The sequence below is a fragment of the Hakea prostrata genome, chromosome 4 (assembly GCF_041222555.1).
Source record: "Hakea prostrata isolate BN-2017 chromosome 4, UWA_Hpros_2, whole genome shotgun sequence".
Classification (NCBI taxonomy): domain Eukaryota; kingdom Viridiplantae; phylum Streptophyta; class Magnoliopsida; order Proteales; family Proteaceae; genus Hakea; species Hakea prostrata.
The window spans coordinates 25634814-25645592 of NC_142603.1; the positions used below are offsets into that span (position 1 = coordinate 25634814).

The 10779-nt window shown below is 37.4% G+C and overlaps 1 long non-coding RNA gene across 3 annotated transcripts; it reads left to right on the forward strand.

Annotated features, from left to right (window-relative positions):
• The first annotated feature begins 508 nt into the window (after nt 1-508).
• On the forward strand, nt 509-6138 carry LOC149018597 (uncharacterized). 3 transcript variants are annotated; one of them, XR_016172958.1, is made up of 5 exons: nt 509-1141; nt 1260-1321; nt 3959-4684; nt 4776-4909; nt 5019-6137. It is a non-coding gene; the product is annotated as an uncharacterized LOC149018597 (long non-coding RNA). The 3 variants fall into 3 exon arrangements; XR_016172956.1 differs by having other exon boundaries at nt 4776-6138; XR_016172957.1 differs by lacking the exons at nt 509-1141; nt 1260-1321 and adding an exon at nt 2396-2528 and having other exon boundaries at nt 4776-6138.
• The last annotated feature ends 4641 nt before the right edge of the window (nt 6139-10779 follow it).

The window sequence follows — 10779 nt, forward strand, 5'->3', positions numbered from 1 at the left end:
AAATCGTTCACAAACGAAATGAGGGTTGAGCGGTGAAAGAATGGGTTTTGTGTTTTTCAAAACATTTTGAAATTCAAAATTAACCCGCCGCATGGGTTTGATTTCGTATACAATTGTATTTTGTTAAAGGTATAAAACAATTGTATGTATGTTGTGTTTTATAAAATGTATTTATAACATATACTACAACTCAAAAGAGAATGTCGAACCGGTTTAGCGTCATTGGCTGAACCGTCCCCAAAAAGCAGCTTTAACAGGTTGATGCGAGCCGTCCGATTATCGCTTGACGGTCCTGCGCATTAATTACAACTCAGCAAAATTGATTGATAGGTGTGTTTTTGTAAAAAAAAAAAAAAGAGGTGTGTTCTTGTACGGTTGTCAAAAAAAAACATTAATTACGGAGGAACTCAGTAAAATTGATTGATAGGTGTGTTCTTGAAAAAAAACAAAAAAAAAGAGAGAAAGAGAGGAGGTGCGTTCTTGTACGGTTGTACCGTCATTACTTCATCAGAAGCTGCAAAACATTGAGAAGCTGCAAAACATTGAGGAAAACCCTTCAACGAGCTGGGCAAACCAACACTCTTCGCTAGCTCCTCCAATTTACCTGCTCTTAAACCCTGGGAAGAACAGTGTTAGCTATATCCTTCCCATCCATTAATTCTCACAACTCTTCCATGAACCCACATTCAATCTAAATGTACCTTTCATTTGTCGACAAAGGCGAAGTGGGAAATGGAAGAAAAATCAAATAAGTTCTTGTAGTTTTCGGAACGGATCGATATACGCATGGTATCAGAAGAATGATAGCCCTGATTTTACGACTGTTGGATCGTTAGTTGCCAAGTGTCACGCTCCAGATATCTCTGTAACTCCCGGAGACGAGCCCTAATCCCTTTAACCTACCTATAAAATGTCATTTTCAGATGCAAGGACGTCGCCGTCTACTCTAGCTGATGTAAAGTGGTTTTATATGAGATGGGTGTCCATCTGCATCTCCTCTGAGTGCCCCTTCTGATCTTCCATTATCTACCGTCTGATAGTTATGTTGCCAAATGATTCTGCTAATCGGTTCATCCTGGTAATCGATGATGATGCAGGGTTTTCGATTGAACAATCTCACCTCTTTCATTATAACTATAGGGTATTGCTCTTTTCACCCTTAATCCTTGCTCAATATTGTCTTTAAATTTTGTCATGCATGTGATATTTCCATCTGAGTTAATTTTTTCTGATTTCTTTTTGGGTATATTCTATCTCAGTCAATCGATGATATAGAATGTGTTTTCGCAAATCGGGTCAATGATTTACCAGGCAAAATGAGGTTTGTTTCTCTTTTTCATGTATTCCATGTATTTTCTGTTATAACTATATTCTTTCTGTATGTTTGAGATTACTTTCTACTACTCATGAAGCAGAAAAATGCTAATTTATTTATAATGCAAATGCGAACAATCCAACACCAAATACAAGTTACTCTTGCATCTAATAATTCTGGGGTAAAGTTGTCCTCAGTCTGTTGGTTAGTAAGAATCCCTTGACTCACATTTTTAAGATTCGTCAACTTTACAGCTGTTGAAATTATGGCAGAGGCTGCATTTTTTTTTTTGGTGAAAAGGGGCTGCATTTTGGTGGATGCTATGGTGGTGGTGTATTTTTATCTTTGCTAGATACTTCATTAAATAGGGTGAGACAACAACCTCACTATACATAGGTGAAAACTTAGGAGTCATATATATTACAACTACTATATATAATTGTTCTGCTTTTATAACATAATTAGTGCCTCCATTTGTCACTATTTGGCTTCAGTTAGTACGAGTGCGTATGATTGACTGAATTTAAAGTAGAAAATTGTTAACCATGACCGAAGTGGGTACGGTAATCTTTATTTAATGGTGGTAAGTTTTTACTCTAGCAATTTGTAAGGAGCTAGGAGTGACATTGAATGTACCATATCTGGTTGGCCTAATTATTAATCACAACTACAATGAATTATATTTATATATATAATGGTTTAGTGTTGCCACCGTTCTTTATTCGAGTATGCAAAAATAGAAAGTAGTAATCTATAACCGCCTCCACTTCTTGCCAGAAAAGGGCTCCTTGTGGCACTATTTGGCAATCGTTGTTTTGGGCATCCTTTCATTTTGTCATATAATTAAGAGTTGTAGTATCATAACTGCAACAGGAGTGAATATGATATTTACATTTTCAAGTGCCTTGGCCTCATCCACCCCTCATTTACTGTGCCCCTCCTTTTCCTCCTTATATCCCTTCTCTCTCTCTTCTCTGGTTCTTTCTTCTTTCAACTCTCCTCCTTCCCTTTCTCTTGGTCTCCTTTCCTCATCTCTCCCCTATTTCTTCCCCCCCCCCCCCCAAAAAAAAAAAAAAAAAAGAAAGATGCAGCCGCAGTTGCTGGCTATTTTGGTACTCATCTGATTTGCGCTATCAAAGGGCACAACCATCTTGGAGATGATTTCACAAGGGAGATCGCGTCTTCTAGGAAGAACAAAAAACTGGAAAAATTAGTTTGTCCCTCTCCTTGTTCTTTTCCCTGGTCTAGACCTTTGTGCTGTGCTCTAGCTCTTGTGTATTTTGGGCTTTGTTGGTTTTGTTAGGTCTCTCTGCCGCTTTGCTTGCTTGTACATAAGTGCCTTTGTTTGTTTATGTATTTATCAGGGGCAATTTATTACTTTTTCTGTGTGTTGTTGTCTCTCTTTCTCTTTGTGCAAATTGCTTAGCAGAGATTTTCCATTTTTATGTGGGGACTTTCTGCTTGTTTCCTCCATTGTAATTATTCTCCTTGTTGTAGTACTAGCTTCAAAAATGTAAGTTCATGATCTAGTCTATTTTTTGACTGCAATTGATTGGAGAGATTGGTTAGAGATGCTATGTATTATGTAAAAATAGCATGCCCAGTGCATGAGGCTCCAGTCAGTGTGGGATCTGCAGAGGGTCATATTGTTTGCAGCATGCTTTCACAAAGAGTCTTTGCTTTTTAAGAAATCTGTCTACTCAGACTATAAAAATGGTCCAAGTAGTTATCAGTTTAACTTGATTGTTAGATTAAGAACATTTGATCCTATGATGTGCCCATCCCCATTGAGAAACCGGAGAAGAAGACCTTGTTGAAGCTGGAATGGGTTAATCCAACTAGTTCTTTGGGTGCATGTATGTTTTGTCAGTTCTTAATTACCTAGGTTGTTCTGTGCTATATATCCTGTGTGTTCTTTTCGCCAAATAGTGGTTTAGAGGTTATGCAAGTACTACTTTGGGCTGACACAAAACCATTTGGATGTCCAGACAGGAATGAACCTGGTCCAGTTTGATTTGTATTTCAGTTGGATATGTTACTTTATGCTCTGTTTTGTAGTGTCATATAGAGTTTGATTCTTGTATTGTCATTGATGGAATCATGATAGAGTGAGGATTTCACTTCTAAAAGTTGCAAGTTATTGAAGTTCAATTGGTTGAGTTAGAATAGGAGCGTTTGGTCCTTTCATTTATTCCATGTGGCCATGCAGCTAGAACTCATATTGAATAGATGAAATATTGATCTTGGTTTTAGAAGCTTGCGGATTTTGGGTCCCTCCACCTTCCAAAGAAAAGCAACTTTCTTCTTATGTGTTTTTTTCCCATTCTGTTCTTGGGCCTATTTTGATTCCAAATAAAACCCTGTCCATGGTTGTTTTCAAATTTAGAGTGTGTTGGCCTAAGGAAAATCTGGCTGATCTGATTACTGACGAAAGGCAAAACAACAATTTTGGCTGATGATCTGTGGTGTATATAATCATAAAGGGGCCTGATTATTATTCTCTCCAAGGCTTATTTAGTTTTGGAATTCTTTGTTTCTTATTGGTTTGATGCTGCATATTGTTTTAAGTGTTTGATTCTTCTCAGCACATTATTAAATTAGGTAGAAAATGGTTGGCAGACTGAAAAATGAAATTTTTTGCAGCCAAAATCCTTTAAACATGTCTCTGTTGCATGGTTGGACATCTTCTCACACCCGCCATTTTGAATTTCCCACTTCTTGGGTTCTTAACACCAGCAGTGGGCACTCAACCATGTTACATGGTAGCTTGGTGGCCTTCGCTAGAAGTCACTGATGGATGGAGAAGATTAGACCGATTTGAAGGAGTTGGCAGAGTCCAGGAAGCAGGGTTGTAGCCAACCTAAAAACAGTGGGGAAAGATTTAAAGGAATTGGCAGATTCCAGCAAGCAGGGTCATAGCCAAACCTAAAACCAGTGGGGAAAGATTTAAAGGAATTGGCAGAGTCCAGCAAGCAGGGTCATAGCCAACCTAAAAACAGTGGGGGAAGTGGCTGTCATCAACCTGTCATTCTTGTAATGTCTTCCCAGTGAGACAAATTCATCCTATCAAGGTAGCCTGATTGAAGTCTACTGTATTGTCCTACCCACGGCCCATAGTGTGGCATGGGATATTTAAATGGGTTTTGGTCTTACTTGTATTGAGATCAGCAATCCAAACTTCAGGTACTTGCATATATCTGGAAGATTCATTGTTATATACCTCATTGATTTAAGATGTTTAGTTCATGCGAGTCTCCGTGCATCATCAATTAAGCCTCAACCTGACCAACTGAAAGCCAACATTTTAGTAACTTTCTGGGCTCTCTACTTGGTGTTCGAGAACTTTACTTGGGAGGCTATTGTATCCAGGTAATATATGGAACTTGTGGTTTTCATATTTAGTAGGTGCTAATTTTGAAGAATTTTTTTTCTTTTAACTTCTGCTTCCTTTCTATTGTAGGCCTTAACTGTTAGTGATGTGGCAAGCAGGCTTCAATCTACTTATGCTCACTTGAGGAGCATCTATATGCTGAGGATATGAAACAGATTTCAGTTGCTAAATATTTACTTACTGGCTCCCCTAATTTGCAGTATGTTAGTATCTAGTTAACTCATATATAGCTCCATCCTTCCTCCTATGTGTTTTTCCATTGTTCTTTGTTCTCATTAACTTATTTAATTTCCAGCTCTGGGGTGATAGCAGGTATGAGTTTTTACCTTTCCTAAGTCTGCAAGAAGCAAGATATCAGTTAGAGCTTCAACCAATAGACTCCGGGTTGTACATCTCTTTGATGTCCATGGCACGGATATTGAGTTGGTCAGTGAATTTTCACCAAGAGAGGGGTCAACTGAATTGTCACCAAGTTGAGGTGAGAGGTAGAATCCTTTCTTTCACACTCTTCTGGTAAGAATGTCTCAGGTGGCAACAAAATCAAGAAAAAACAGCAACGCAATGGACTTGTATTATGAGAAGTATTAGGTTGACGAGGACCATGGCTCGGTGCCCTGTTTAGGGTTAGTCGTAACCCAAATCAAGCTGGGCCGACAAAATCTAATTTTGAGGGAAAGAAACCATTGATATAGCACGGAAGGAGGCTGCTGGAGGAGCTGAGTGTCGCTTTCAGTTTGCTGAACAAGAAAGAAATCCCATGATGTTCTTGTACCCATTTTATTGATCTCCAGTTTGTTTAGTGATAAACACGGTAGGTGATTTATGAAGTTGTAAATAAAAGGATGTATTTTGAGTCCCTCATAATAGGTGATTTCTGAAGTCATAAATTAGAAGGGTAGACTATGCTGCTCTCCAGAATTGTCTGTGCTGCTCTCCAATTTGTTAGTCCACAGTCTGCTGCTTTCCAGAATTGTCGATCGACATGAAACCAAGTACAGATCAGAGAGATTCCATGAGGTTTCTATTCCAGATGCTACATGGAGTTGATCTTTCATTTGAGTTGCACAAATTTGGTTTAGTAGAGATTTGTAATTGATAAAAATGTAACAGACCAGGATTGAGCTTGAGATGTAGTCGAGATGTGTAATTGTTTGGGAGCTCTTTGTATATTAATTGATTATTTCTCTGTATGTAAGGTTTTAAATTGTGGAGTGGAGGATGCATGCAGGTGTATACAATCGTTGCTTATCTTTAATGGTGCTACTTCAAATCAAGGGGGCCCAAGAATTGGATTGAATTGTGGATTAGGACTTTGTTATGGTATTTCTGCTTCAATGGTAGGTAGAAAGCTGATGTTCCCAGGTCTCAATTCATGTTAGCATTAGGTGATTAACTTATATAATTATCAATTGAATCAAAATAAAAACGCAACCTATAAACCATAACCTAGCCTAACCATTCGGTCATGTAAATTACCAAGAAAATTGGAAGCAAGAAGAAGAAGAGACCCAGGCGTTTGATGACGGAGTTCGGCTCTTGAGCCTACGTCTTCGGGACTCTAGATAGAGTCCAATCTACTATAGCTTGAGAAATTACAGATAAACAGGGAAAATAAGGGTACAAAGATGACCATATATGGCAGTAGTTGATGCTCAAATCAACATCGAGTCTTCCTCTTCATATGAGGAATGAAAGCCCTCTGGTATCGCCTCAAAGAACCAAACACAGAGTGAGATCAGAACATCAAGAACAACTCCAAGCCATCACCGAATCACTCAAGAACACCACCGAGTGATTCCCTTCCTTTGCCAAGCACTTTGCCTCAAAGTACCACAAGAATCAACCATCGAACGAAGGTAGAAGATGAAGAGCAGGAAGAAGAATAGCCATCTCCGAATCTCCGGAATCGCCAGAGCTCAAACCCCAAATCACAGAACAAAAAACCCCAACACTGTTTGCATACGTGAATGAAATAAACCAGCCCAACTATGCCTTATACAAACACATGAACCAGACGGTTCAATAACAAACCAGGTAAATACATGAAATACCCGGATTACCCCAACAATCTCCCCCTTAATCAGTAACTCTACACCCAACCATAGTAGACCGGGCTTCAACCGTCATCGTCCAAGTGTACCTGCACAAACAAAAGAAAAGAGACCACAGTACAAAGCAAACAAAAAATATGCAAAGTACCTAGACATGCACTAACCATGCAACACTAAAGGACTCACAACAGGCACACCATGCAACAAATGCAACAGGTAGAGAAACCCAAAAGACAACAACACCAACTCCTAGCTCACAACTCAACCAAATCAACATGGAGAGTACATATGCACACACAGGACAAATATCTCATAACGAGAGACAAACAGAACAAGAGTCATAAAAAATTTGGGCAGCATCTCCCCCTAAAACGCAACATATGCAAACCTAATAAACAAACACAAGACATACCTAGACATCACCACACCATAGATAAATGAAAAACAAAGTATACAATCTCCACAAAAGGTAATAACTCACCACATAGACTTACTCATGCCAACACAAGCATACTAAATATATATGAATTAAAACAAGTAAGACTTTAAACAAGAGACAAGTATAACTTCAAGAAATCCATGATGATATCCAAAACCAACCTAAATTAACAGAACCTCACACACATCAACAGATGAACAACATAGATCATGACATAATTTACAATGCCAACACAGCCCATGAATCTACAAATGCTTACAATATAAGCCAAGTCAAGTCTAAAACATATCACATGATACATAAGAGAACTTAACCAACTAGAGAAGAGAGATTAAACAATTCAAATATATAAAACATAACAAGTAAGCATAAATCTCTCCCCCTTAACCAGTAGATCCTAAAACTTAGGAAATTCCTAACAAATCCATGTATTTTCATTTCAAATTCTGATTTTAAAACCTTCCCCAAGGAATACAATCATGCAATCAATATGAAACCACATAGATGCAGATATAAGACACAGAAAATGAAATGAGAAACTAGAGGCAACTGTCAACCTAAAATGCAAATACAATGCAAAAAACTCAAACATCAAGTCTTATATATCAATGCCAAGGGTATTCAAATGAAATCACAACAGGATTCATTAACAAGTCATATTTTCAAATTCAGTTGTTAAAATGCCTAAAGAAGTTGCAAATCTTTATTTCTTCCACACTAAAGTAAAGAAAGACAACAAGTATCCAATTACCCATTAAAATAATGAAGAGAGTAACTCAGGATAGCAAACATTCTAATAGCTTTACATTTAACCAACCAGATGAAAATATTCTAAACAAACCCAAATAGGCAATAACACTCCTCAATCCATCACTGGCTTACTACCACTACTCAAACCAGGACCTCTTCACCCACTCACTACACATGACGGGTACAAGTCACAACTAGACAAATCCAGGTCACCTAGAGTAGAAACCAAACCAAAGATAAAAGAAGTAAACTCAATAAGACTTGACAACTCTGACCAACAAGACCAGACTCAATGACCACATAAAAATCTAACTGCAAACAAGACATAACCTAACCAATAAAACTGGTGCAAGTCATCTAACCAGACAACTCCATAAATCTGACAATAACTACTCCCAAATCAAAATCATACAAGCTGACAGACCATATCCCCTGAATCTCATGTGAACCCCAACCTGTGAGGACACACCTTCTTGACAACACCTATGTCAAGACCAGCACCAATGCTGAACTGGAGAACAAACCTCTCCCCCTGGAGACCAACCTCTCCAAACACTTGACAACACTATGTCAAAAAACCAGCACTCATGCTAAACATGGAGACTATACCTCTCCAAACACCAGGGATACATCTAATGCTATACCAAGTGAAATAGGAATCCTCATGTGTAACCAACTGTAATAAACAGTCTCAACACCAGCTATAACCACTCTAGCATAAAAACTCAGTCAGACATGTATATCAATGCAAATAAAAGCATCCATGAGAGTACAAAACATATTGTCCCAGATTTATTAAAAAATAAACAGCTTCCTTACACAAGCATATCACCTTAAAGATAAATAGACCACCTCCCTTTAACAAAGGAACAAAATAGGATAAACCAAAGTATGCATCCAATGGAAACCCCAAATAACCAGGTCTTAAAACAAGGTCTATGCTAACACAAAAAGCACCTAGGTCATCAAAGGACCTCAAACATGTTTATTTCACCAGAATTAGGCACATTATTATTAGTTGTCTCACCTTCTTGCAGTTTTCTCTTGTATGCAAAACAATTTTTCTTAATATGACCCACTTTATGACTGAAAAAACATCTCCTGGTGTTAGAATCAGTCTTATTATTATTCCCATTATTATTCTTGTTGTTAATTTCATGATTGTCATACATTTTACCCTTTCCCTTGGACTTCCCATGTTTGTAAGAGCCTTTGCCCTTAACAAACAAATTGTCCCCACTCCCTGAAGTCTTTCCAGAAGTCAACAACTCTGACTCCCTATTCCTCAGAGCATCAATCAATTGTTCTAGGGAAATGTTTTGACAAGCATAATTGATTGAATTCTTAACAACAAGATAGTCATTATGAAGGGAATTCAATAGGATAATAGACAGGTCTTGGTCTTCCAATTTGGTCTTTTCCCCCAAGATCTTGGCCAAGTCTTGAATCAACTTCTTAAATACATCTAGGTTCTTATCAAGGCTGATTGTAGGGTCCATCTTAAACCCATACAATTTTTCTTTCAGATAAATCTTATTACCTAGATTCTTTTTCTGGTAGATTTGTTCAAGCTTATTCCATACTTTAATAGGGGTATTGTCATCATCATCCAAACACCTGATAACACCATCAGTAATGTTCCAGAGCATGCAACCAATTGCATTCTCCATCACTTCAAATCCTCAAGATTGGGTCAATGCTTTCAAAGAAAGCAACCGGGTCATCTATGGATCTTAGGTGTTTCTATTTGAGCCATTAAAGCCCTGACTTTCCTTTTCCAAATCCCAAAGTCCCCTGTCCCATCAAACTTCTCTATGTCTACCCTGGAACCCCCCATAGGAGTATCCAAACTTAGGTAACTAGGATTCCCCCCTAGACCTACTGCTCTACTCGAGCCTGTGGTAACCCCACTGACCACACTGGGAGGAGTGCTCTCCCCTGGTAGACCAAATCCCTTGCTTAACTCCACTTTGGAGCAGGTAAATCACAACAAATCAGTATATAAGAAATAATTCAAACAATATTGATATAAACAATTCTGAGAAAGGAATATTAAACTAATCAAACATCAATTAATCACACTTTGTTTGCTAATATCATTCAAAACAAAAAAACATCAGCATTTATTTAATTAGATGTTAACACAACATACCAATACAAACCAAGTAAAGTGCCAATATTAACAAACTAATATAATAATGCAATTTTATAAAAATAATATTCAGCAAAATTATAAAAATCAGTGATTAATCAGGAATTAATCATCTCAGAATTATTCTTCTCATACATAGACTTTATTCCATACATTTAATTAACAATTCTTCTCAAGCATAGGACCGAATATGATCAAGGCAGCAGAAGCAGGTATATGCAAAATCAGAAAAATTAACAAATGTAAAAGCCTAAGAACCGTATGAGAACAAACAATCAAATTAGATGTAAATCATACAAAAGCCCTAATTTGATTTCATCTCATCACCTAATCATAGGCTAATAGATCATTAAAACATAATAAATTTCATACAAGTTATCACAACTACAGAATCAACAATTGGTCATATGATTAGAACCGAATACAAGAACACTTTGTAAACAGCAGTAGCAATACCAAAATTTTACAGAAACATATATATATATATATATATGATCAAATATATATACAACAGTAGCCTCAATTGAATCTTTCAGAACATATATATAACAACTTAAATCTGTAAACAATTATAGAAGCAGCATATAAGTACCAGATGTAGCAGCAGCTGAAACCAGAGTAATTCAAATACCATAAGATTGCATAATCAAATTAAAAGTATGAAACTGATGCGTCCAAAAT